The following is a 27,315-nucleotide window of genomic DNA, read 5'->3' as shown; positions in this document are numbered from 1 at the left end:
ACCACATGAACAAGGAGATCCTTTTTTGTCAAGTAGGACACATTGATCTCAGGGGCTTTCCAAACCGGGGACTTTTATTTCCCTAGATCCCTGTCTTATCCAGAAATAACTCTCAGGTATTTTCTATTACCCAGTCAGAGCATTAAAATGTTGGTGTGCTATGAAACATTGCTAATCTACAGGGACCTTCAGAATATCCTCAAGAAAGGTTTGTCAATTTGTAACTTAGAGGTTAAAGTGTACAGATGCTGGTGATCATGATGGAGAAAGAAAGGAATTTTCTGCATGTGAATATGTACATTTTGCTTGTTAAACACACACTCAGTGTGTGTTTGCACATGCTCAGTGTGTGCTTGTGTAGGCCATATGGCCAAGGAGAGAGGAATTAGCTGGATAGCTAAAGAATGAAGAGACTCTCTACCTCCTGCTACCACCATTACCATGAAGGGAGTATTATACAGGGATCATAAGGGTGTCTAGGACTGAACAAGTCTGGGAAGCAGTGGCTTTGGTAATAACTTGAAAGCTAGCTATTGTGAATTTATTCTTAGATCCGGACCATGATGATTCTTGTGAAACATATAATGTGTGGTTTACAGAGCTCTCTCCACACTGAATGAAGCTGTGTGTTCAGCTCTTGAACTTTATCCTATGTGGTATGTATTTGTGTGTCAGTATAAGCTCAAACTTGTTACAAAACAAGGATATATAGGGATAGGCTTCTTTATTGTCCAGGAATATGAAAAGATGGAATTGAGAGTTCTGTAATGCTGACAATATCTATGCATAAGATGAGTGATTCTTTGACATGAATATAGTTGAGCTCATCTAAACATCAGATAATACATTGACCTTTTAAGGTCTTTCCTAAAGCTGAGATCTTTTACTTCTAATTGTCTTCTTGAGATTATCTTTCTCTATCAACTCCTTTACATTGAATTTCCAGGATAAAATGAATAGAATGTCAGTAATGGTCAGGGGAATGTCATCTGCAGAGATATTTTAAAATGAAAAGTATTTATTTGTTTTGAATGTTGGATATATTTTGTGTCTTCACAGAGCTCAGGAATTTTATTAACACGTATGAGTGGCAGAGAGGTATAATCTCATCTAAATTTTAGCATTACACTCCAAGTAGCTTCAAAGGTTTGATTAAACATACTTATACTAATTAGTATAATAATTAGATTCAAAGATTTTGGAATTCCAGCAGGTTTTTTTTGAGGGATTCAGCACCTAATAAAGTAAAATAAATTGCAAGGCTCTTGGTCAGTGAATAAGCACTTTTGTAGCTTAGAGCTTCAATTTATCAATAGGACTTGTAACTATTAGATTTGTTTTCTCCTTCCTTTGAAGGTTTAAGGGCCATTGTCCACCCACACATCAGATTTAGTCACAGGCTATTATGAAAAGAAATAATTATTTTTCCAAGGTCTGCAGGACCAGATTCAATTTTGGAAAACTAGCTGGTATAACAGTTTGTGCCCTACCCTATCTGTCAAAAACACTAAGATGTATAAAGCAGAGGGAGGTTGCAAAAATAATTGGAGGACCTGGTGATAGCTGCAGGAGTTTGGGCTAGAGTCAGCATGCTACTCCCTGTCAACAATCTGGGTTAAACCAGGCTAGCACCGGACACCTGGGTTAGTGCTAGGACAGGGTCCTGGGGCTCATGTGGGATTTAGGAGGGAGGTTATATGAGGCACATTATAAGGAGATATCAAAGGAGTAAAAGAACCTCCTTAGCCTTACATCAACTATGAGGATGAGGTAAGAACAGGGAAGGAGCTAAGGGTAGTAGGTGTCAGGAAAAATGAAAAAGAGAGAGAGAGAGAGAGAGAGCAAAATATTTTTAAGTCCAGGGTATAAGATGTACTCGATGGTTACCATAAGGTACTGGACCTGTAGAACAGAAATAGTCATCTAGTTTAAAGAAGCACATATGAGGGGTGCCTGAGTGGCTCAGTTGGTGAAGTGGCCGACTCTTGATTTTGGCTCAGGTCATGATCTCAGGGTCTTGGGATCAAGCCCTGCATTGGCTCTGCATTGGGCTCTGCACTCAACAGGGAGTTTGCTTCTCTCCCTCTCTCTCTGCCCCTCCCCCTGCTTGAGTGCACGTTCTCTCTCTTTTTCTCTTTCTCTCAAATAAATGAAATCTTAAAAAAAAATGTGGACAGAATAGGACATATTCTGATCAATTTTTATAAAACCTCTCTAAAACAGCATCCTCTCACCATCCAAATTGTTTTGAGTTGAATTTTCTATAATTATGTATAGTTAGAAATAACCCAATGTTTGTTACCCTTTATTTTTTAAAAAATCAACCAAGAAGTTCTTGACATTCAGAAATGTGTCTGATTCATTTTTGTATCTCTAGCAAGCACCCTGAATTCTTATTAGTAATAGGGGTGTGTGTGCAGATACAGGCACCCAAATTATTGTTCACCCTGCATTTGGAATGACTGTCCTATTGCTTGAAGTCCCCTTTAGTGAAGTTCCTGGAACCATTTATCCCTCAGGCTTCTGGTCACTGGAGACAATTAGGCACTGGCTTCTTAGAATCAGTTCAGCAATCACAAGACTGCATAAGCACAAGTAGCATTTTTGCTGCTTTGCTACTTTGCTATACAAAGACTTGTTGAAGGAAAGAGCTTGCATTTCTTAACAGAAGTACAAGAGACACCTCCCTCTGTTATAAGGAGCAAGAGAAAACAATGTTCTAAATTCAGTAGAAGAAAACCAGACATGCACACGCATCACCCTCAAGCTCCTCCTCCCCTTGATCCTGAGACTTTTTCCTATTTGACTTGCATATGTAATCTAGGGTTCTGGGTAGATTTTCTTTGAGATGAAATGCTTAAGTTGAGAAACTGGCATGGACAATTTAGAACCTGGTTAGTGACATGAGAAAAGAACCGTTAAGAGCTCTGTTTCATTTCATTTCATTTCATTTCATTTCATTTCATTTCGTTTCATTTCATTTCATTAATTTATTTATTTACCATGGGAGACTGTCCATTCCACCTTACTAACCTTTCGAGGAATACAAGATCATTGCCATGGTTACAAATTGCTTAGTTAATAGTCAAGGAAACAATAGCAGCCCCTCTTTACTGGCCTAGCTGTTATCAGGATCTCTCTTTTTAAGGAGATTATCTCTTCATCTCTAGCTCCTATTGTCATGACAGCTGCAATCCCATCCAGAGATTCTCTTGCAGGGGATAGGGTTAATTTAGAGGTTTTAAAGGTTAGGTAGTTAAGGGCCAGAGAATCTATTTTTAAAATTAAATCTTCATTGAATTATGTGTATCCATATTTTCTAAACCCGGATTTAAAATGCTAACATTGGGGCACCTGGGTAGTTCAGTAGGTTAAGCATCTGAGTCTTGATCTCAGTTCAGGTCTCAATCTCATGGTCATGAGTTCAGGCCCCACACTGAGCTCTGCACTGGATGTGGAGCCTACCTAAAAACAAAATAAAACAAAACAAAACAAAAAACCTATTATTAAAGATAAGAATATATGCGTGTGTTATATGTTCTTGAAGGAATTGTGTCAATGTTGATGATTGTCAGAACCACAGAAACACTAAGAACAAATTCTGGCAAGTTAATTTTCTTTTTCTACCAATTTTACTATTTACGTGCTGATTTAAAGTCCAGAAAAAAAAATAATAAAGTCCAGAAAAAGCTCATGAGATTTTGGATTGCATTAATAAGAACAAGGTGGACTGGACAGGGGAAGAAGTCCTACGTCTGCCTAGTTTCAGTAAATGGAAATGTATCCACATTTGAGCGCAGCTACTGAAGAAAGAGACTAAGAAACTGGGAGATTATGGGAAGAGAGTGAGAAGAGGTGAGAACTGCTTAGAAATCATTTCTTTTGAGAATCAGGGGAAGCAACTCAAATCCTTCATCCTGGAGGTGAGTTTACTTGTGAGAACTGTGTTAAATACTTTTGGACATTTAAAAGACTAGCATGTGGACAAGAGATTGAGCATATTTTAAAGATTTCAAAAGGCAGAAAAAGTTACTGTGTAGTATGTGGTACCCTAAGTACAAACTCAGAGAAATGTAAAAAATTTTCAGCAGGTCATCTAGACTTCATATACTGGTGCATCCATTAAAGTAACTTAGAAAGTATTAAAGTAACCAAGCTTAACTTAGGTTTCCACTCTGTTCTTCAAAAAACTGGTTTAAGGAGCAGCCCCAGTGGCCCAGTGGTTTAGTGCCACCTTCAGCCCCACGTGTGATCCTGGAGACCCGGGATTGAGTCCCACGTCGGGCTTCCTGCATGGAGCCTGCTTCTCCCTCTGCCTGTGTCTCTGTCTCTCTCACTCTCTCTATGTCTCTCATGAATAAAATATTTTTAAAAAAAACTGGATTAATGGAACTTCAATCTGGGAACCACCTGCTATAGATCACAGTAGGGGATGAGAGGGAATGTAGGTGTGCTTATCCCTGGGCTAAATCCCAGACCTACTGAATCAGAGTCTTAGGGCTTATGGACGTTGAATCTTCATTGTGAATGGCCTTTACTGCTACTTACTAAAGTTCTCAGACATAAGAGCCAATCCATCTGGAATTTAACAAGCAGATCCTCCTACAAATACAACTTCCAATTCCTGGTCAAAGAACTTCTATGTTGGTTTTCTAAAGTCTGCATTCCTTACCAGTAGTATGAAAATCCTTGATTGGTAATCTTGCCCATCTTACCTTAAGAGTTACAATCTTGCTTGTCCTTCCAATCTCAATATCTTCTCCTGGCACTTCCAGTAGATTCTATTAGCTTTTCATCACAAATCCTAAATTCACTCTAGTCAATATCACAGAATCACTCTATTACATATTGTGTGTTTCACTGTCCCTGGAGGCATGTGAGTCTTCTCTCCTTAGCAGGTAAGAAGAGTGTCTAAAGTGCCTGGCATGGTGCCCAAGCCAAGGTATTCCTGGTGTCTTACTTGAAGGACAATTTAGACCATTTAGATCAACCTACCATCTGAGGCTTGAATCTCTTCTATCAAGCGGTTAATCGAAATCCAGCCTCCATACCACCACTGTGAGCGCATCTCTTCCACCTCCATCTTTGGACAAGTTTGATTTTGAGTGAATATCTTTTTCTAGCTTTCATTTGTCAGTCTGGATTCTCCTTGACTCTTCATAGAACAAACCTAATAAATACCTGCTATAAAAATACATGCATTCTCATATCCTTTTGTTTCTCCCAAGCCTCATTAAATTTGCTCTCCTGATGTGTTTATGGGACTTCTTGCTGGAATAAGTCTGATTAGAAAGGAAAGTAGCATTTGATGGGAAATAAAATATCCAAGTGATTTTTTAAAGAAATATCTTATGAATATCCCAGAGGATTTTAAATATCTCTGATATCACCCCTTGGCATATTAACCACCACAAAAAGGCTTTAAAAGTGTTGATTTTGATGCATTTCCCTTTTAGAATATATATATATATATATATATATATATATATATATATATATATATATAAAATTTATTTATAGTTAGCATTCTAAAGTGCTTTGTGATTGCCAGATGATAGCTCCATATTGTCAAAATAAGTTCTGTAAATGATGAATTGATAACATTGAAACAGTTGACAATATACATTATGATTTTAATCTGCCAAACCATCTCACACTGACTCATGAAATTAAAAATAAATATCACACCTGTGGCAATTTTCTCTTGAACTGATTCTTTTTATTATCTTCTAAAACTTTCATTCAGAAACCTGAAATAAATACATTTGTTCAGCAGAGTGTCTGTCTGTAGCCTACTCCCATTTCTCATCCTAACAGCAAAAGGAGGCACTGTTGAAGTAAGAAGGGCTTGGGTGGCAATTCAGGCTCCATCTTTCATGTACAGAAATGCATTATCAGTGGGATGCTTGCTTTGCTTTCTGCCATTTGCCATTTGCAGCAGGTGTATATTATGGCAGGCATCTGTGTCCCCTCTCTGATTCTTCCTGTGATCATTGCTGTGTTTAAGAGTTAGTTGGATTAGGAATGCACTGGAGAATGGAATCTACCATGTTATTAGAGAGTTTCAAGTGCATAGAATTAATAGGCTTCTGTAGTGTGGGTGTAGGATGGTGTTTTGACCACCTCTTCTTTACCTACTGGTGAGGGAGGGAGTCTCATCCTAAGGTTCTGGAGATGGCTAAACTTCCTTGACTAGGAAAGCCCCGCTGTTGTAAGTTCATAGAGGACTACACAACATCTCCACATTTTATTGTGCATAGTTGCTAATTCAAAACTTATTTCTGTGGTTATTTGGTTTATTTCTGTCTCAACTAGTCAGGTGATGGAGAGCAGGTGAATGTGGATGGTTCTGTTCACTCTTGAGCTGCCACATCTCTGACAGTGCCTAGTGCTTGCTGGGAGGTTGGCAGTTGATGAAAGTTGGTGGAATTAATAAAGGCATCCACTCAGCATGTACATCTGATGTTTCCTTCATAATCTTTCTCACATCGTCTTCCCAGAGCCATTTTCTCCATTACCTTCTGAGTATAGCCCAACTAGTTTTGGCAATGGCCATTTTCTCCATTACCTTCTGAGTATAGCCCAACTAGTTTTGACAAAGGTCACATGTCCAAGAGTGCCCCCCACCTTTGCCTTGCCCTGTGTGTTGCTTCCAGACTCATCTTCTCTGAACTCTTGTGGTTGTGTCACTCCCTGGGGTGTTGGGGCTGGTGCTTCACCCCTACAAATCCCTGGTACCCTAGGATGTTCTTACTTTGACTCCTCCTGCAGTCACAGACCTGCCCATTTCCTCAATTCTCCAGAAATATAAAAAGCAGCTACTGTGAGGGAAAGACAATGTGCAGGCAGGGTAAGAGGGTGCATGAAGCACAGTTCCTTCTGCACATACATTCACAGTTGGGGGCAGGGGGAGGCAGACCTAGAACAAATAGTTATGATACAATGTAATACGAGTTTGAGTTCAGGGACATGATCAATGTTATTGGAGCTGAAAGCCGGGAGATAGGAAACTCCTGCTTCGGTAGCTCGGTGCTTGTTTGTGTGTTGGGGGAGGATGAGGAGGGGAGCTGCTATCCAACCCTAGTACTGACCTCCAGTCACACTTGAGTGAGTTTCCCAACCTTGATTCTCAGTATCTCTGTACTAGTCTTCTCAGGCTGCCATAATACACCACCACAGACTGGGTTGCTTATGCAACAAATTTATTTTCTTAAAAAAAAAAAAAAAGGATTTTATTTATCTTTATTTATCTTGAAAGAAAGAGTGAGCAAGAGGGAGAGAAGGAGCCTGGTGCAGAGGGAGAGGGAGAAGCAGATTCCCCGCTGAGCAGGGATCCTGATGTGGGGCTCCATCCCAGGGCCCTGGGCTCATGACCTGAGCCGAAAGCAGACACATGACTGAGCCACCTAGGCACCCCCCAAAATTTATTTTCTTACCATTTTGGAGGCTAGAAATCCAAAGGATAAAAAGGTGAATGAGAGAGTGTTGGAGAGTTTAGTTTGTGGTGAGCATTCTTTCCCAGGCTTACAGATGGCTACCTTCTCACTACTTTCTCAAGCGGCTTTTCCTCTGTATGTGCATGACACTCTGGTGGTTCTTCTTTTTCTTATACAACTCCAGATATCTTGGATTAAGGGCTTACCCTATGACCTCATGTAACCTTATTTATTGTCCCCTCATAAGACCCACCTCCAAATACAGTCATACTGATTAGAGCTTCAACATAAGAATTTTGAGGAAATACTATTTAGTCCATTGCAGTCTCCATGGACTGGACTTATTATAAGCATCTGCTGTGACTCCCTGTGAGCTAGTCTCCTCAGCTGGCTAACCTAGCAGCCTCTGATTTATGTGTGTATAACTCCATGCATTTGCTCCTGATGCATGTACGGTGTTTTCATGGTGTTTGCACATGCCTGAGTACTATACTCATGGTCATAGCATTGATTGTGACACTGGGCAATCTACATAACCTTTTTAAGCCTTGCTTTTCTCACCTGTAAACAGCCATACCCTTGCCCACCACCCAGGTCCATTGGAAGGATTGAATGCAGTGTCATATACAAAGCATTTGGCCCTGTTTAAGCACATGATTGACACTGATCAAAGATTGTTTCCCCTCTCAAATCCCTGCCTTCACTTCCCTTCTTGGACTAAACTCTGGAAAATGAGAATTATGCCTTCTCCTTCCTCTCCGTCTCCCCAGTAAAGACTCCTATTCCAAAGCCTGCCAGAGAGAATGCCTAACGGCAAAGTGGGATGGTAGAGTAGATAGACCAAGTCAAAAGAAAAAAAAATAGAGCAGTGTGAAAGGAATCCTTTATTGCCAAAGAGTGCTGCAGAGTCTCTTTTTCATGGCTGCAGCCAGGAGCATTAGAGAAACTTTTAACCAGGAATAGACCATTCCCACTGGTGGAATACAATTTTGTTAGTTGTTATACCAGTCATTCATGAGGAATATCTTTGCTTTTTTCTGGATCATTTACCTTGAGTTGGTAAGATGCAAAATGAATTAGCCTGGAGGACAGGAGTAGGGGGATATGATTTGTATTAGTATTTTTTGAGATATGATATTGGTATGCAACCATAATAACCAACACATTGAAAAGTTAATTCAGCAGGAGTAATTCTGAGAAGTAATGCAACTTATTTGTCACTAAGGAGGACTGCATAGCCAAGTGATTTCTTTATGCATTTTAAAGTGTTTTTAAACCCTTGGGTAGCTATAGTCAATTTTTAAACATGTTTCCTCATTAATTTTCAATTTGTAAATGTACATTGTACAGGAGTGTTTTAATCATCTGGGGAGGCTGCTTCACAGATGGCTCTTATGTGACCTAAAATTTCAATGATTATAATGAATCAGAATGGATGATGGTAAACTTGCTTGGAGATTTGCTGATTGTCAACAGTTTTACAGCTTTGCTGCTGTTCTTGAGAGTTTAGTGCTGCTTAAAAATGAAAGGAAGTCAGTTATAATGGCGCTATTGGGGCAAGAGTTTCCTAAATGAAATAATGTTGGTTGGCTCCTTGCTCTTTTGTGTGGAATTCTTCCCAGGGAAAACACACCAATGGAATTATGATAACATGTTGAATCAAATGTACATACAGAATGGTAAGTCATTTCATGCCTGTTATACTACCTGTTGAAGTCCCAATTAAAAGACGAGAAGGCCTAAAACCAAATGCTCTTTTGAATTATTTCTGCCAGTGTTCTAATTTGGCACCAGAAGTTAAGAATTGCCCGGGCCAATGATTTAGCAGGTGTTAAGAAACTATAACTGTTAAAAGTTGAATTTAAAATGCATCTAGAAACCCAGAGCTCTAATCAACAAATCCATTTATTATGCCTCTCTTTCTGTTTCTTCATGCTAGGATCATGTGTGCATTCAATCCAGACCTTACCATGAAGTCTGCACTGGTACTGTGCACAGAATAGACCCACATGTGTCCTCATTTCATATCTCTGTGGCCTTGAGTGAATTAGTTGGCCTTTCTGAAGAAGAGGTAGTTATCCTTGCCAAGAAGAAAGGTTGTAGGGGTGAAACAAGAAGTACTCCACAAATAGTATTCTTTCTCAGTATCTTGCTATCCTCTTTCTGGGTAATGGGTACCTTCCAACCCTGGCCTCACTGCATGTGTTTAGGCCCTATGCTTTCCAAAGAGCATCCGCTATTAATCCCTGTTTTCTCAGATTAACAATTCTCAGGGACCTGCCTTTAGCTGACAAATGCCTGCAACATCTTGATAGGGGCTCCAAGAGAAGAGCCAGGAGTAAAATAATGCCAGAATATTCTCTATCAGGTTGTTAGAAGCATTCTGATAGGAGTCTCACTACCAAAGTGAGACACACAAAGTTTGTCCTATGGGAGTTCTGGTAGGGAAAAGTCACTTCCTGTTCCCTAGTTTGGAGACTGTTTACTCGGTAGCTGCACTGAGCATGATACTTAACACCAAAAGTCGACAGGGCTCATCTTCAACTAAATTGTGAATCATTAGCGTTTGTCTTTTCTGCCCATATAGCAACAGTGTCCTGTTATCTAGCCATCCAGTGCCTTGCCTATACCCGTAACAAATTCAGTTAGAAGAAAAGGGACATTTCATGAACTTAATGCAATTTGGTTGATTGTGTTACTCCTCCCAGAGGGCTTTTCATTTTAGCGAGGATGAAGCAAAATGAAAAGCCAGAGGAAGGAAACACCTACTGGTGGAATAGCAATATTAGGCCACTAGCAACAGTTGAATAGCTGTGGCTTCTGGATCCTGAGGAAGGTCATCTCCTCTGACCTGGCTAGGGAGACTGTCCTATAGAACCAGCTATGTTCCTTAAATGGCCAATATGTGGGTAAAGGCTAGCATCTGGATATCACAACCCACATTAACCAGAACATACAGTGAAATTGCCCCTCTGTTCCCCACCCCCACCCTGTTTCTTTAGCAGGCTGATTCAGGAGAAGTCCACACTCATTGTCAATGGTGCCATATAGTTTGTGCTGCCACTCACCTCTCTCCCTCACCAGGTGGATGCCACTCCTGCATCATTATCTGCTTTTCTGCTGAGCACATACATAAACCCAGGATCCTTTTCACCCCAACCTCCTAGGCAGCTATTTTAGTCCACCAGATTTTACCAGTATGATGAGCTGTATGTGCCTTCCTCTGGTTATGCTTTGCAGATCCTCAATAGAGTAATCTGAGGAAACCATAATGTCTTGCATTTTATTGATGGGAAAACTCACTTTAGAGAGGTCATGTGGCTTCACAAACATTACCCAGATGGTTCACTGCAGAAAGACAGCTTAAAATGAAGTTTGACTTTTCCAAATCCTGTACTTTTCTACTGTATAAAGCTGTCTCCCTGAAACATAGCTTATGTTGTTTTGCACACACTTAAGTATATGTAAACGCAAAGGTCATATTGCTTGGGCATAGCTTCTTTCACTTAAAAGCTCTTTATTTAGTAGAGTGCTTGGAGGTGAGGTTCCTGTGTCGCCTTAGCAAAAGTAGAACATATGTGAAATACCTCATCATATCCTTGCCTTTGAAAACCAGCCTTTAACTTATGGGGACACTGGTCAGTGAAAAAACATACTGGTCTCAGTGACGGCAAGGTCCAAGTGAGCCTTTGTTTTAGAATTATTCCATGAAAGGCATTTCATATGGCCTGCCATATTGAAAGAAGATTTTTGGCCAAATATACTGCCCACCAGAGTTTTTTGTTGTGCACAGCCTCTGGTCCCCAGACCACCCCTGCATTGTGACTAGGGGGTTAAGGGGATATAATTCCAAAATGTTTGGTATTCTGAATTCCAGGAAGTGGCCAAGTGTTGCATAATATTCTCTGCTCTTCCAAAACATTCTATTTGACATGGAAATATGTGCTCTTCTCTGGATGTCAAGTTGGTCTGTGTGTAGTTCTTCAGCCAAATAACTCAATTCATGGGGAGCTCTTCTGAGAACTGGGTTGGTATTCAAAGGGTGGCCAACTCCCCAGGGCAATCCTGGCTGTCTGCCATGATGTCTGCTAAATGCTTTCTTTACTTCCCTCACCACGTCTTCACTTTTCATCAGCTTAAAATCTAACTCCAACCCTGTTAGCTTATCCTTCTTTGTCCTTATCTAGCCTAGCTTGCATTAACCCTTCCCTTCTTTAAATTAATATAGTATGCATTTTGAAAGGCCTGATGCTTATGGTTGGGTATGTGTATACTGCATCACTCTAGAGATGCCATTCACATGGTAGGTTTTTATCATTGTTCCTGCATTGTTTCATGATATGGTAGTAAAGTGCCTTGAAACAGGGCACTTTTTGCTAAATCATACCAGGTACCTCACTGAATAGTAGCAGAGCTACCCACCAATGCCATTTGTCCAGACAGGCACTAACAGTTGTCTCATTCTCCATTACAAAGCATATTCCTTGAGGTCTAAAAAGAAACAATCATTGACTGCTTATCTGTTTGGTTGCCAGAAGCTAGCCTGGGCAATACATTACCTCATTTAATTCTCATAATCATCACAAACTATAGGAATCGTCTAGTCATTTTAGAGATTAAACTACAAGTAATTTGTTTAAGGTCATGGAGTTGATCATGTCTGATCAATGATTTGATGACTGGTCTACCTGATTTCAGAGTCCCATCTTCTTTACTATATAGCCCACTAACCCCCAGTACACATGGCTCAGGGCTCATCCCTCTGAAGATGCTTGATACATGTTATTAGAATTAAGTGGTTAATAGATTAGCAGAAAGCAGTCCATGGGGCTATTTGGGGCTTTGCTGTATTGTTGGTGGAGTGCAACCTTTTCCCAGGTAGTCGGCAAGGGAAAAGGTACTGACATGGCCCAGCTAGGGCTAGCTAGAACATCAGTGTCAGGACTTGCTACCCATTACCATATCTTCAGAATTTTCTATCTGCCCCTTGGTAGAAGGGTTCTACTGTAGCTCTATGATGGTCGATGGGAGACTGGTAAACATTGACCACATCATTTCAGAAACTCCCTGTGAGTCCAGAGCCAATTGAGATGGAGATGAAACTTTGAAACTACTTAGAGGAAGGGCACATAGAGATCTTTTAGACCCTTTTAATATTCAGCATCTCACATTTAAAACATCTAAGCAGTCTGGACCTATGGGCAATCCAAGGCCTACCTGTGGTAGAGAAATGAGTAGTCAGCAGGCTACAGTGGAGAGGCCTGAATGAAGCAGCAGACTCACATTCCGGTGCAAGCCCTGCCCCCCTCCTACTTTGTGCTCCAGGGAGAGTCCCGTTATCTGTCCACATTTGTTGAAACATCCAATGGAGAAAGTAATTTCTTCCCTAATCTCTCGAAGGAGATACTTTTGTGTAGCACTGTTTTGAAGGTTGTACGATGATATATACTTATCACTGTACTACTCTGCTACAAACATTTAACCATTCAGTCCATCATTCAATGACTCTTTACTAGCATCTATTCTGTCCCAGGTACTATTGTAGCACTGAGGATATCAAGCTGAGAGGGAGCTGAAAAGGGTACATATGACCCCTGCTCTTGAAGAATTTACATTAGAATGAGGGCAGAAACATGACACATAAGAAAGAAATATACAATATAATTTCAAATAATGATGAGCGTTTGAGGCAAGAAGGTTAATAGGGCAACCTTATGGGGCCATATCTGGCCTGCTGCCTGTTCTTGTATTTCCCATAACTAATATTGGTGTTACATTTTTAAATGATTGAAATTAAAATACTCAGAATAAGAAAATTTCATGGCACATGAAATTATATTAAATTTGAATTTGGGTGTCTATAATAAAGTTGGGCTGGAACACGGCCATGCTCATTCAAAGGTAGAGTTGGGCAGTTGCAAGAGAGATCATAAAATATTAACTGTTTCGCCATATAGGGAAAGTTTGCTCATCATTATGGCAGAAAGCAATGGGGGTATAATTTGACTAGAGTGGATCATCATTATGGTCATCATCATCATTATTATTTTGTATCTTCTACCTGAGTAACCCCTGATCAACTGCTTAACTCATCTTTGTCTCATTTGAACTGCATCAACTTTAAAGGCCATTCTTGCTGGATTCTGTGACCTTGGAATGATATACAGTCAGGTGTCTCTCTGTCACTTATATTTGTTCAAGCACAGAAACGTTTTTATCCTACCCAGCGGTATCCTACAGCTTACCTACGTTTTTGCATCCCTTATTCTGTGGTTAGATGGTGTGTGCCAACAGATGTATCAGTCTAAAGGAAAACATAATTATGAAGGTAAAACCGTTACAAAATAAGGTCATTTGCTGAGCCAAATATAAATTATATTTGGATCACCTATTGTTTGGGATTTTCTGCCTCAGTGCATCCCCCATTAGACAGTTAATCAGGAGCCGGCTGTGCCTGAGACTGGAGTGGTGTCTTACATATGAGTTTGGTAAAGGCTGGCTGGTGGAATTATTAGCCTGATGCCATCCATCAGGGAGGCATCCTGTACAGCTGTCAACCCCCAGTATTGAGGTGTGTTTAACACAGATGTTGGAGCCTTCTCCAGGCAGATTCCCTGGGGCAAGGAATATAGCACAGTTTACCCAATAGGAAAAATGCTGAAAGTCAGAAAATCACTTAAAAAGGCAGCAAGTATATGCATTTTGTGTGAAAATCTGGTGAAGCTCTCTGCTTCTGGGGTACAAGTCTAACTATATACTCTTAGAATCCTCACACAGGAACAATTGTATTTTCAATTTTTAATGACTGATACAATAATTAATGGCAAGCAAATCTATTTGTTAAAGTGTTAATCACAGTAGTATTGACATACATTGGGAAAATAGCAATACAGACATGGCAAGAGCTATTTGCATTCAGTAAATTATTCTCCCTTCGCATATGGATTAGAATACGTACTTCAATAAATTGCAGATCCCCTAGGCCTGTGTAGTCGATGGATTAGGAGTCATCCATCCACTCCTGGATCAGGAGTTGACAAACTACAGCTAGAGGGCTCTGCCTGTTTTAGTAAATAAAGTTTTATTGGAACACAGCCACAGTCAATTGCTTATTTATTGCCTAAGGCTGCTTTTGCACTACAGTAGCAGAATGGAGTAGTTGCAAAACAAACCATCTGGCAAGCAAGCCCAAAAACATTTACCAGCCAGAAAAAAGAATACTGACCCCTACTGTACATTACTATTTCTGCAAGGATAAGGATGGTATGTTCAGGTATTTAAATCTGAGTGTATCATGGATATATAAGTAGTACTTGATGAAAAGTAGGAAAATAGGACAAAGATGTCCATGGGATTCTGGTATATTAATTCTGCTACTGCATACAATTCTGAACTAACAGAGTTGGAGAATATTTTGTTATTTATGCACATGATTTTTTAGCCTCTCGGGCCATCATTTCTTTTAGCCTACTTAATTTTTTTCAGGGCAAACTCTTTGAGTGTTTATCACTGTTTTATTATCTGCATCATCAGATGTTTTTGAGTAACCCGTTTCTGACAAGCACTGGGCAAGTATCCAAGAGCTTCATAATTTGAACATATAGAAAATGCTCTCCTCTAAATAATCTAAATTGCTCTTCTGCCCCTTACGTATATCTATCTTTTCCTCAGAGAACATGGAAAATATCTGGTGATATCTGCTTTTTGCTTGAAAACTACTTCAGACATATTCTTTAATGCAATAGGAACTACATTCCTATTGCATTAAAGATTCCTGAATGACAAAACAATGTTGACTTCAGTAAATTAGATCCAGAGTTTTATCCGTGTGTGTGTGTGTGTGCGTGTGTGTATGTTCCTGTGTATGTACCTGGGGCAAATTCTTTTTTGTATTCATTTTTAAAGCCTCAAAATGCAGCCTCAAACATACAGATTCTGCTAGACTATGTTTGCATAAAGTAGATTTTCTTTATTCTAAACTTTTCATGAAGTACATATTATGGCCATACCTGCTGTCACAAAAAAAAAACAAAACAAAACAAAAAAAACTTTCCACATTTAGAGTAGAAACAGAAAAGACAAAAAACGCTGTAAACATGCTCAATACAGTATCCAGTTAGAGTAACACACTTTTTGAGAGAGGAGAGCAGGCAAAAACACCAAAATTGAGGAGTTGAGAGTTTGCATTGCCCTGGGCTCCTATTCTCATTAGCCATACTTCTCACAGGATTGACACTTCTAACCTGCCTTGTCAAGGAGTGGGCTAATGCTTGAGGGGCAGAACCAAATACCACTCTGCTGTCGTAAGCTTGGGAAGATGTATGAAGGTATCCTCACGGTTGATTTTTGCATCATTGTTTCTATGAAAAGTGTCAGTTCACAGCTTTATCTTACTAAGAGCCTCGCTGAGGAAATGCGTTACTGAGCTTTGTGGTTGACCCCATATGCTTTGGAGAGTTGGCTGATCTCATAAGCTTGGCATCATTGGAAGATGTGTTTACACCTCGGGAAATGGGCTTTTCTTTCAGAGCTGCCTGCAAAACTGAAAGTAATAAGCAGCTAAAGTAATGAGATCAGTGTTTGAGGTAGCAGTGGGTGTCTGGGGGCCATTGATACTTACACATGATTTGTTAGATAATGGGGTAAGAGCTGAGACCTGACTCAGGCTTCATGCTTTGTGAGCTACCAGTTTCAATGCTGTTTCTATTCCTCTCAAGGCCTTCCCTTTCTGTGTCAGCTGGCCCTTGTTGGCCTTAGGATCATTTCATTCATTTTTTCAACAAATGAGTAAATGTATTTGCAAGGTGTGATTGGGTGTGCTTTGAGATGCTATGTGTGCTTAGGATAACTGGATTGGTTGAGAGGGTGGAATCTACTCCTAGAAGAAGACATTATTAACCTGAAACTTGAAGAAATAGATGTAGACAGTGAGCTCCATTTTCTGAAGATCTGAGCTTTCAAGGAACCAAGAATTTGCAAGATTCTGTAACCTAAACGCTGGAACAGAAAATACCAAAATTAACTGAACTAGTGAAACCCAGACAACAATCTGAAAGCATCATACTGAGAGAGAAAGGGAGACAGAGAAAACAACTGCTCATGAATAACATGGCACACACTAAACACTTTTTTTTAAAGATTTTGTTTATTCATAAGAGACACAGAGAGAGGCAGAGACACAGGCAGAGGGAGAAGCAGGTTTCATGCAAGGAGCCTGATCCGAGACCTGATCCCAGGACTCTGGGCTCATGCCCTGAGTCAAAGGCAGACGCTAAACCACTGAGCCACCCAGGTGTCCCTAAACATTTGGGTTTAATGGAAGACATGTATAGCTCATTGGGTGATGTGTCCTGTGGAGGACACCGTTGCTAGAGAGAGAACAGCATTTGCAGAGCACAGCCATGTGAAAGGGCATGGTCTGGGAATGGGAAATAGTTCTGGAATTTTGAAGGAAATGAAAAAAGATGAGGGAGATTATAGTACCCCAGAAAGAGTTCTGGAACTCAGTGACCAGAGTTTGGATCCTGACTCCACAAGTTAATTGCTGTAGGACCTCTTTGAATAGAAAACTTAAACTCTCTGTGCCTCTGTTTTTCCATTCAGTTGGAATATGAAATAGGCGATCAGTCTGTTTGTAGTGGCTAACACGTATTAGGGACTCAGTATGTGTTTATGATGATGATGTTGAGATAGATCATAATAAATGTCTTGTGGTTCAGAACAGAGTTTAGGAAACATTTTATGTAAAGGGCCAGATAGTAAATGTTTTAGGCTGTGAGCTAGCTACAGTCTCTGTTACAAATTCTTAACTGTGCTGTTACAGCATGAAAGCAGCCAAAGACAAAACATAAACAAATGAACACCGCTGTGTTTCAATAAAATTTTATTTACAAAAATAGGTTGGGGGTGGATGTGGCCACCATTTACTGATTCCCATTTGAGAATATGGAATTTGCTCTGTATGTTACATGTTCATATGTGTTACAGCATAGTGTGTGGGGAATTCATTAACAGCTCCTGCTGTAATAGTTGAGGAAGCAAGTGACACAGATTTCAGAACTTAAAAAGAAAGCTCTCTGAACAAAGTGGAGGAGTTATCAAAGTGTGTGATTGTGGGTGTATGGGGGTGTAGTGTGTGTTAGTATTCATAGAAGTGAGATTAATCTAAAGGCTACTGACATACTTTAGAGACTATAAGGACTTGGGATAAGACTGGGCATTGGAAGTAGAGAAGAACACTCAGGAGACCATGTGTTTGGATGACATCCAAGTGTCTTCTGAGTGATAGAAAGTACAACTATTGGAGGAGTAGGCTTGGGGAAGAGGCCATATTCATGTGAGGACGAAGTGATTTTCAAATAAATTTTCTCACAGGCATTTTGAGTTTCAGAAGAGACAGTCTATAGATGCAAATGTAGAAAGCATTAATGAAAGGCTAATCCAATTGAGAGGGAGATGATAGAATAATATATGTGCAAACATACTTTAGCTCATTTATTCATGTATTAACATAATATCCCTGGCAGTTCTGGAGATTGGGAGAAAGAAATTTTAAAATTTTGGTTCAAATCTACAGCATCAAAGACTCTTTAACAGTATTTTTTTAATGTCAGAGTGCCTTCCACTTGGGAAGTGTCGACTTTTAGTTTAGTCCCTTATCTGGAAGAGTCTGGTCGAAGCTAACGATTGCCAAGAAAGTATCTTTATGCTGGACCCATAAGCCAGACAGAAGGACCTACTTTATGTGAACAAGTGGAGAGTAGGAAGTAGAAAACAAGCTACACAATACTTAGACTATATTTCTTTAATGAAGAACTTATGAAAAGAGCTCTATTTCCCCTGGAGGGTACATATTTTACATAAATACCATCTGTATATGGATGGTCTCACCGACATACCCACCTAGAATTTCACCTGGTTCTTCATTTGGTGTATTTTATTCAGTATAAATGACTCCTGTGTGCGTGTGTGTCTGTGTGTACGCGCACAGGCACGCAATGTGTCCCCAGCAACTGATTCCAAAAATGACTTGCTGAGATGCACAATTCTGGCTGAGCTGGCACTGATCTTTGATGTAGGTGGATTTCTGCTGATTTTTAGAAAGCTTCATACCCCAGCCCCCTGTGAAATCACAGCTGGCTTTTCCAGGTCAGTTGGCTGGAGGTTAAGGGTACCATCTGGGGCCTTGAAAAATTGGGAGTCTGACTGGTCCGCTGGGGGGGATTGAATAGGCAACATTGATAGTTGGTAGTCACTCTCACTCTCCCGAGAACAAAGTAAAACTCAAGGTTCCAAATGAGACTTCAGCTCAAAACCCCAGAGTTCATGTGTCGTGTATCAGTGCATATCTGTCACTTTGCCTCTGATTTTGTAAACAAGGACAGATCGTGATTACCATTACTTGCCTATTTATGTCTAGTGTCTAATCTTGGCAATAACCTTATGAAGTTGTTATTTTTGTCCACCTTATTTTGAGAAAGAGGGCATATAGAGAGATTGTTACATAGCTCCTAAGTGGAAAGGCAGGATACAGACAAAAGTTAAGAACCTGAACTCTTAAGCAATTAGACAGGCTCCTTTTCCTCCCACTTAAAATTACATATTATACAAGAATTTGTTTCATTGTTCTTATTTTGAGAATACATCATTTTAAAACATTTGCTGACCAAACCCTGACTTGAGGTGTTTTCTTTTACCTGAAAATAAACATTTTTCTAAAACATTCTCTATCTTGAAATTTGTATGAACACATTTAAAATAAATGGAGAATCACTGGTTATACAGGGAGACCAAAGCCTTCTAGGGGAACTTATCACTGACAGGGAGAAAATCTAGGCTTTCTGAGATGATTTACAATGGCCTGAAAAGAAAGTTTCCCTTCCCAAATAGCTCTTTCCAAACTTTGCTTTTCTAAATAGCAGAAATTAGAAACTTTATGAATTGGTCTTACATTTATGCTTCCTTAACTTGCATGAAGACATGATTTGTTTAGTTTAATAAGACCTTGATTGCAGGTATCAGCACACAAGCGTTGACTGAAACTGGGTTCCTTTTGGTAAAATGCAAGCTGTGTGAAATTCATGGGAAAATGCAATTACGTACTAATTTACTCAATGCCACTGGCTTTAATTAAAGTAGATCATATTTCAATGAAGCAAATTCATGGTCCTCTTTAACAAAGGACGTAGAAAACGCAAGGTGGAAATTCACCATTTTTCCTTTGAATATTAACTCAGAGCATGGTTAATCTTTAGCAGCTATTTAAGAAAGTATCAGGGCAAAGGCCTTCATCCCCACTGGAGAGGCATGCAGGACCCCTGCCAACCCAGCTTGTCTGCATCAAAGCTCCAGCAAAGCTTGATTCAGGGGCCCAATGAGGGCATCTCCATTCATTATCTTTATCTGCAATTCTTCACCATCAACCATCTCACCTGTCTCTTCACCTATCTCTTTGGATTGTCTACTTCCCAGGCTAGATCAAAGATAAAGACTGAGTTACATGTAAACACAATACACAGCTTTCATTTTTATGAGATCAGATGCTTTAGGTGGCAAGTGACCTGAAGCCTGAAAGTAGACAGGGGCAAGGTAGTTTTCGTGCTGTCATTCAAGACCAGCCTTTATCCAACCTGTGTTCACAGGCTGTGGTCTCAGGTTTGGCTCCTCATGGTGACATAATGGCTGCTGCTATGGTTGTGGGCATCTTATAGAAGCCAAGAATGTTTGGCAAAGACAAATGTCTCTGTCATGCCTCTATCAGGAAGGAACTCCTCTCCTAGAATCTCTGGCTACCACCTTAACACATCCCATTGGCCGGATTGGGTCATATGCCTACGCTTCAGATGGATGGGGTGGAAGAGGCAAAGAGCTGGCAGGTTCTTCCATCAAAGAAAGCATCTGGTGGAGGAAAATGAGGTGGCTAGAGAATGGTTATTGGATGAGCCAAGACACATGTCTGCCTTATCAAAGTCCATTGTTAGTTTTATTATGTTCTTGTAGGTGTGGAAGGAACTATTGGGCAAAGGAACCATTGATTTTGTTAACTATAGAAATGTATTGCTCAGCTGATATTCATAAATAAGGGCACATGAATTTCGTGCAATATAACTATTTGCTTCTATCAGGGATTCCTTAAGCCTTTAGATTTTCTCATACTCAATGTGAAATGAACCCGAATAATGTTTAAAAGCATTGGAGACAGGTAGTCATCTATAACTAAATTCTTACATGCTGTCAGGGGAGGAGGGATTGAAGTTTTAGTCATGGGAGTACTGTGATGACGATTCTTAATGATATTTCCAGTGGACCATGTAAGTCAATGAATTTAAAGTGTAACAATTTATACTAAACAAAGTTAAAATGTGGCAAAGACTGACTATGTTTTAATATGCTATAAGGAAATTAAAAGCCTCTGGCACTCTCTAAAACACTAACCTTTGGTTTTGACTGAAGTGCCCATTACCCACAAAAGGTTTAGTCAATCACTGTGCTGATAACACAGTGGGTAATTGCTAAGGACTTGCATTGCTGAGGACTATTTTTAATCCCAGTCTTTTTTTTTGAACCAGACCAGTATTCCTCAGTGCTTTTTAAATAGTCATTTTAATATGTCTGATAATTTGTACTTCCTTTCACAACTAAATTGACTGATTATGGTCAATAGGCTTTCATTCATTAAGAGTAAGAGCTTCATATAAGTTTGCTTAGCTAACCATTTGTAAATAATTTTCAGTATAAATTTTGTGAGTACATAGAATTCCACTGTTTTATTTCGGTTTTAAGAAATAAAATACCATTTCTAGAGAGTAATATTCAGATTATCCTAACATCCCATGAAAACCTCCTTTGGGATACCCTATGGTCTAACAAGGATGTGGATAAATAGAAATAGAAAGAAACTTTGTTCTCATTGGATCCCACTCTCTCTTTTTAAAAATGATGAAGCTGAGATTCACAGGATTTTTTCTAAGAGAAAGACTTCCGTGGAGATTAGGCAGATGCCTTTTAACCAGCCCTTTCTAATTAACTTCCATGCCTGGCATAGGTAGGGCTATGAACATGGCAGTCACTCAATAAATATTTGCTATTTTGGTAAACAGGATATTTAAAGGTTTTTGTATTTTCTTTTCTTTGGATGCTAGATATATGGTAATGATTAAGAAATCATACTGGGCCTGAATCATGATGGCAAGTAGTACTATGTAATTCCCACCAATGACCTTGTATTTCAGGTCTTCAGTTTTTATTGTTCTGAGTTAGTCTTAAGGGCTAATACTTAGACTTCTCTATTTAATCAGGTTGTTTGTAATTGATTGGTGGAATAGTTCCTTCAGAAGAGGAACCATTGACATTTGGTTTAATTGCCTTGGAACAGTTACGTCCCGTGTGCCTCAGTGATGGGCATCTTGGATAAAACTAATATAAATAAGTTGAGTATGCAGTATGAATCAAATGCCAACTTTAGATTTTTTCCACATGGTCCAACATGCCTAATGAAGGCATCTATTCTCTGGGGCATGTGGAAATCCAAAGGTATGGCTCTGATTTACAGAAAATGCTGAGTGAAACCATTTCACATTCTGATTTAGTTTAAAAGTTAAACTCTGCTTCAAAAGCAACTTTAAGGAAATATTCATCTGTTAAATGAAAACATCGGTATGTTAAAGGAAAGGCCAAGCCATTGAACACTGCAACAAGACCCCAAAGACTCTTGGATTAGAATTTCAGCTCTACCATTTATTACTTGTATGACCTTGAATAAGTCATATACTTTCTCTATGCCTCAGTGTGTTAATATGTATAATGAGAATAATAATTATTATTAATTTTACCCTCTTGACATGGATTTTGAGGAATGAAACAATATAGGTGAAAAATTTAATAGTATAATACTATATAAATTCTAAGGAATTATTATTAATACCTAAAGAACCACACAGCAGTAAAAAAAAAAAAAAAAAAAAAAGGTATTGGTTAATGGGTGGCTGTTTTCTATAGTAGGAGAGAGCTAAGAAAACCAAATCTATCCTAACTGCCTCATTTTGACCTGGTGTCCAGTGGAATTTATTGATTATCCCAGGGTCCCATGGGCAGTGACAAAGCTAAAAATTGGGGCCTCCAACTTTTAATGACCTCTTCCTTCTTGATCACCAGGTTGCATTTATCAAAGATAACTCATAGGGAAGATGAGTGCTATTTTTCAAGGGGAAAAGCTAATCATGAACCAACCTGTAGTTTACTGAATATCCAGTGTATGGTTAGCCTGGTGGGAAATAAGTGTTCCTCTGCCCTGGAGTTGCTGTTAGTCCATGAAGAAGATCAGACATGCCCCTAAGAAAGAAATGTGATAACAACATAAATGTTTAGGCTGCACACTAAAGAAAGCACTGTTGAGTGGTGAAGCAGAGTGGTGTGGTAAAGACAGAGCTAGAGCAGAAGCACTCAGTTCTCTGGGCTCAACTACAAACTCAAGTTTGGGAAAATGACTTAATCCTCCAATTGGACTGATAAGAATCATACAAGACACTTGATAAATTCACACATTACTGACTTGTTTATTAAATTGGATGAGTCTGGGTTGAGAGCTGAGACTCTCCATCAGTCTTTCCTTCCTCCCCCTCAAACTTAGTGTGTAATTCTTACTTGCAGGCATGTTTAGGAAATGAATATTTAACGGATATAATCTAATTGGGCCTATTTTTTTCTTAGTAAAATTTAGATTGTTCAAGTGTTTCAAGTTGCTTTCAGAGTCGATCTGCTTTACATATTGATTTTTCAGCATATGTCCTTTTTTGTGGAATGTGGCCCAAAGCTTTGCTCTCCGCGGTTGGCAGAGAGCTGTGGATATAACCTGAATTCAGTAAATGTCTGCTCTGTGAGTTAATAATAGATAGATAGTTGCATGAAGTTGATTAGTTATAGGGATAGCCATAGATATCTGTGTAAAAGTTGATGTTGTATTTGTGTGTGTGTGTGTGTGTGTGTGTGTGTGTGTGTGTGTGTGTGAAAAGACAGTACAGTCCCTGCCCTTTGGTGGCTTACAATGAATGACATTGAAGAATGAAGACTCACACCCCAAGAGAAAGATGCAAGGAGAATACCTCTACTAACTATTTAAGCAGATTCTAGAGTCATCTTACCAATTGGTGCTTCCCATCATCCAGGACAGCAAAACACTTCACTGTGCCTATGGAAACTAAAGTTAATCACCTTCAAATGGAATGGTCTGAATTCTGTTGTTTCCAAGGGTGGAATGGTGAATGACCCACCACCTCCTTCCTTCTGGAGACAAGGTTGCTCTCATACATTGTCCAGTTAGCCCTGGAAAAGATGTGAAAAGAACAGGGAAGGGCTTACCTCATGACTGCTTTCTGCTTCCTGTTTAATTACAATGGGCAACTTTCTTTAAATAGTGTAGGGCCTAGAACTGGGATTCCCTCCACTCCAGCTCCCAGCCATTTCTTTCTCTTCTTGCTGTTTTCTGTAGAATATGGAGAAACCAAGTTATCTCTATAAGCTTCATGAAGAGAAACAAGATAATGGAACAGGCGAGTGCTAAACAGAATGAAAGATATATTGTGAGTTCAAAGATTATGAGAATAGGACACAGAAAGAATGAAAAGGCAAGGAAGTACATCTATAGCTCCTTTGAAGAGAAGGGGTAGCATTTGAGTGGTTAGAGGCATAGAAAAAAATACTCCAAATAGGAATCAAATTTGAAAGAAGTCCTAGAGACATTAAGAAGACTTGATATTCAATAGGAGTTTTTTAGAAACTGGTCTGTACCTAGTTGAATGAAACTGGTGCCTCTGAATGTCTATAAAATATGTTAGTGAACAATGATTCCTCAAATCTGATTTTCTCATTTCTTGTTCAGAATATATTGGCCTTGCCTTGCTTACCTTCCTATTTTTATGACAAAAGTACTCATAATAGACCTTGCAAAGAGCTTTGAAGCCTGACAGTGAAAAAGCACTTGTGAAATAATCACCCAAAGGAGAAAAAATAAGATTTCACAAGGATGTCATTGAACTCCTTTCTTTGTTAGACTTTTACACCGGTCCCATAGCAGTAGGGGGCTTGTGATGGTGGATAGTTTGCCCATCACTATACTTAAAAAAAAAAAAAAAAAAAAAGAATCATCAGAGGAAAAAACAGATGAGTGTAGAATCTTAGTAGGCAGATTAGCTGAACTGAGTACTTGAAGTAAGAAAAAGTGGAGCCCAGGTTGGTCATACTCATTTACATTTGGGCCCTGACCAAGGACCCAGCCCATCCCAGTAGTGACTCGGATCCTTCTTTACACACTGGTGTAGGTGGTCTCAAGATAGGCTGAAGATGAATTAAAGGGTGAGGAACCAGCCTCAGTGCTTTTCACAGGCTCCTCTGTCCTCTTCCTCTCATTTCCATCCAGATTGTTTAGGTTTTGGTTTAGAGCCAGCTATTTTGTGAGAATAGGCCTTGCCCTTAGCAGGAAATATGTCACTGTGAGAAGTCTTGGTGAAATATCATGTTCCTTTTTGAGCCTCATGCCCCACATCTGTGGCTAGATTCTATCTCCACATTTCCCAATCCCTGCCTTCTACTTCTGATTAAAATTTTCCAGAGAATCCAGTCCCAAGAGCCATTTTTGACTCATAATTATATCCTAGGGACTATGCTAGGTTCTCATGCACCTTGTCTCATTGAATTTTCATCACAATCCAAATATATTATTGTCATTATTTTATCAGTGAAAACATTGAATTACTGAGGCCTTAAACCAATTTCCCAAGCTTATGTATCAAGAAATAGACAGTCTTAAAAGTCAAGGAAGTCTTGGGTCTATACCCAAATATGACCCAAATATGATTTTATATTATACTATATACTTCCACTATCTTCCCATTTTTCTCCCCATTACTTAGTAAAACAAATATTTTCTCAGATATAGTATAAATAATGAGGTTTTCTGAAGATATTGGTACTTGCTTCTCTACCCAAAGTTCTTGAGAACCAAAATCTGTTGAGTCTAAGAGACATAGTCAAATTGTGAATATTCAAGCTCAATACTTAAATGTACAGAGCTCCTGTGTATTCTCCCAAGGAATGATTAGTGTTCACTTCTTTTGTTCTACTTAGTAAATGCGCATCTCCCAAGGGTCCCTTAAAGACCCTGTCAAGCCTTGGACGTGTGCAAAACACGATTAGGAGGATGTCAAGGTCACTGTTAGCTTTGTGGAAGAAGTTGAGCAGGATAATCAATAGACTCAGAAGGCAAGTAGAAGAGCTAGGAGAGGAGCAGTGGCCAAGACAGAGGTGAAATTAGCATGGCCTATTCAAAGGACAATCAGTGCTGATTTGCAAGCTCTGAAGAGAATACTAGTGCCATTTTATACATTTAACAGAATTTTTTTGGAAAGAACATCAGTGAACCAGTTTGGATGAGAATCAAATCTAGGTTTTGTCTGAAATGCTTGAACTGAGCAAATCTGGGGCATCAAAATTTTGGTATTTTAGATCTGCTGTCATTTGGCTCAAATGACATTCTGGAATAGAGGAAACTGAAGTGTCAAGAGGGAAGTGAACTTCTCTGTGTCATTCAGGGTGACAAGGCTGAGCTAAATCCCAGGCTCCAGCTGTCCATTCACTGCTAGCTCCACTGCACCACAGTGCCTTTCTTCCATTGATAGAATCCTTGGCTTGAGAACCCACAAAAATGACAGTTGACTAGGAACATCCCTGATGCAAAGCTTTAAATGAGCCTGTACATAAAGTTAGATCCATTTTACCAGATCATTTCACATCCTGCAGGGAGGTTAGTAACTCTTGGGGCTGGCCATTCAATCTAATTGTAGGATAGGAAACTCTAAGGCAGACATTCAACCTCTGTCATTCCTGTGCATAGAACGTGTCACTATCTAGACACGTCAGCTTTCACTGCTGGTCCCAATGGTGGAAGAATGCTTCTAATTAGAGCCCTTCAGGAATTTGGCTTCAATCAAGAAGAATTGGTGTAGTGAGGTGAAACTTGTTTGCCATATCTGCTCTATTGCCGGGTGCTGAAGTTGGAAATATCTATCTGATATTCTTTTTTAAAAATATGTATTTATTTGAGAGGGAGCAAGAAAGAGAGAGGGAGAACATATGAGAAAGGCAGATGGAAGGGCGGAGAAAGAGTCTCAAGCTGACTCCATGCTGAATGGGGAGCCCAACTAGAGGCTTGATCTCATGATCCTGAGGTCATGACCTAAGCTGAAACCAAGAGTAGGATGTTTAACAGACTGAGTCACCCAGGTGCCCTTATATGATGTTCTTCGTACAAATTCTTGTTGCGTCACCATCCCCAAGATCTACAACCTGCTGCACAGGAAATCTCTGTGAATGGCAAAGTGAAATCCATTCACAAGCTCATAATATTGCACATGACAGAAAGCCAGAAAGGTGAAAGCTACAGTACACCTACAAAATGGGAATACCAGAACACCTGCCTCACTTTTGTAAAAAATAAAAGCAATGATGTTCAGAAGTGCTTAGTAGCATAGCTGGTCAGTAGTAAGCTCCCTCTTCTCTTGCCTGCCACAGAGATTTTCTCATTTTCCCATTTAGACTTCTGTTGCATGAAGTTGTGTTGGTTGTGCTACTGCTTATTTGCCTACGTTTTTACCTTCTGTGTTCTTCCCCCCACACACACTTTGCTTTCTCTTTTCTTTTTTTTTTTTTCAAGATGAAAAATGTAATCCATTTTAGATGAGGCAAGGCCTTATAAAATTTGCAAAAACTTCAATATAAATCATGGTGTCTGGTCAGTCTTGCAAGTTTAGAATTTCATGAATGTTTGGGTGGATGTTTATATAGAAGTTTTAAAGGCACTTTGAAAAGCATTATTATTGTCCAACTC

At 39.5% G+C, this 27,315-nt stretch overlaps 1 protein-coding gene and 1 long non-coding RNA gene across 10 annotated transcripts in view; one reads left to right on the top strand and one right to left on the bottom strand.

The window, feature by feature from the left end:
- CTNNA2 (catenin alpha 2) overlaps positions 1–27,315 on the top strand; it is a 1,087,950-nt gene that overhangs the window by 548,209 nt on the left and 512,426 nt on the right. The gene's annotated exons all lie outside the window — the stretch shown is intronic.
- LOC111090640 lies at positions 8,347–23,656 on the bottom strand. 3 transcript variants are annotated; one of them, XR_005372500.1, is made up of 5 exons: positions 23,576–23,656; positions 22,665–22,766; positions 19,387–19,503; positions 13,682–13,740; positions 8,347–8,517 (listed from the first exon to the last, which is right to left on the bottom strand). It is a non-coding gene; the product is annotated as an uncharacterized LOC111090640 (long non-coding RNA). The 3 variants fall into 3 exon arrangements; XR_005372501.1 differs by lacking the exons at positions 8,347–8,517; positions 13,682–13,740 and adding an exon at positions 17,325–17,836; XR_005372498.1 differs by lacking the exons at positions 8,347–8,517; positions 13,682–13,740 and adding an exon at positions 18,270–18,649.

The sequence above is a fragment of the Canis lupus genome, chromosome 17 (assembly GCF_011100685.1).
Source record: "Canis lupus familiaris isolate Mischka breed German Shepherd chromosome 17, alternate assembly UU_Cfam_GSD_1.0, whole genome shotgun sequence".
Lineage (NCBI taxonomy): Eukaryota > Metazoa > Chordata > Mammalia > Carnivora > Canidae > Canis > Canis lupus.
This window is presented reverse-complemented; position numbering and strand designations above follow the sequence as displayed.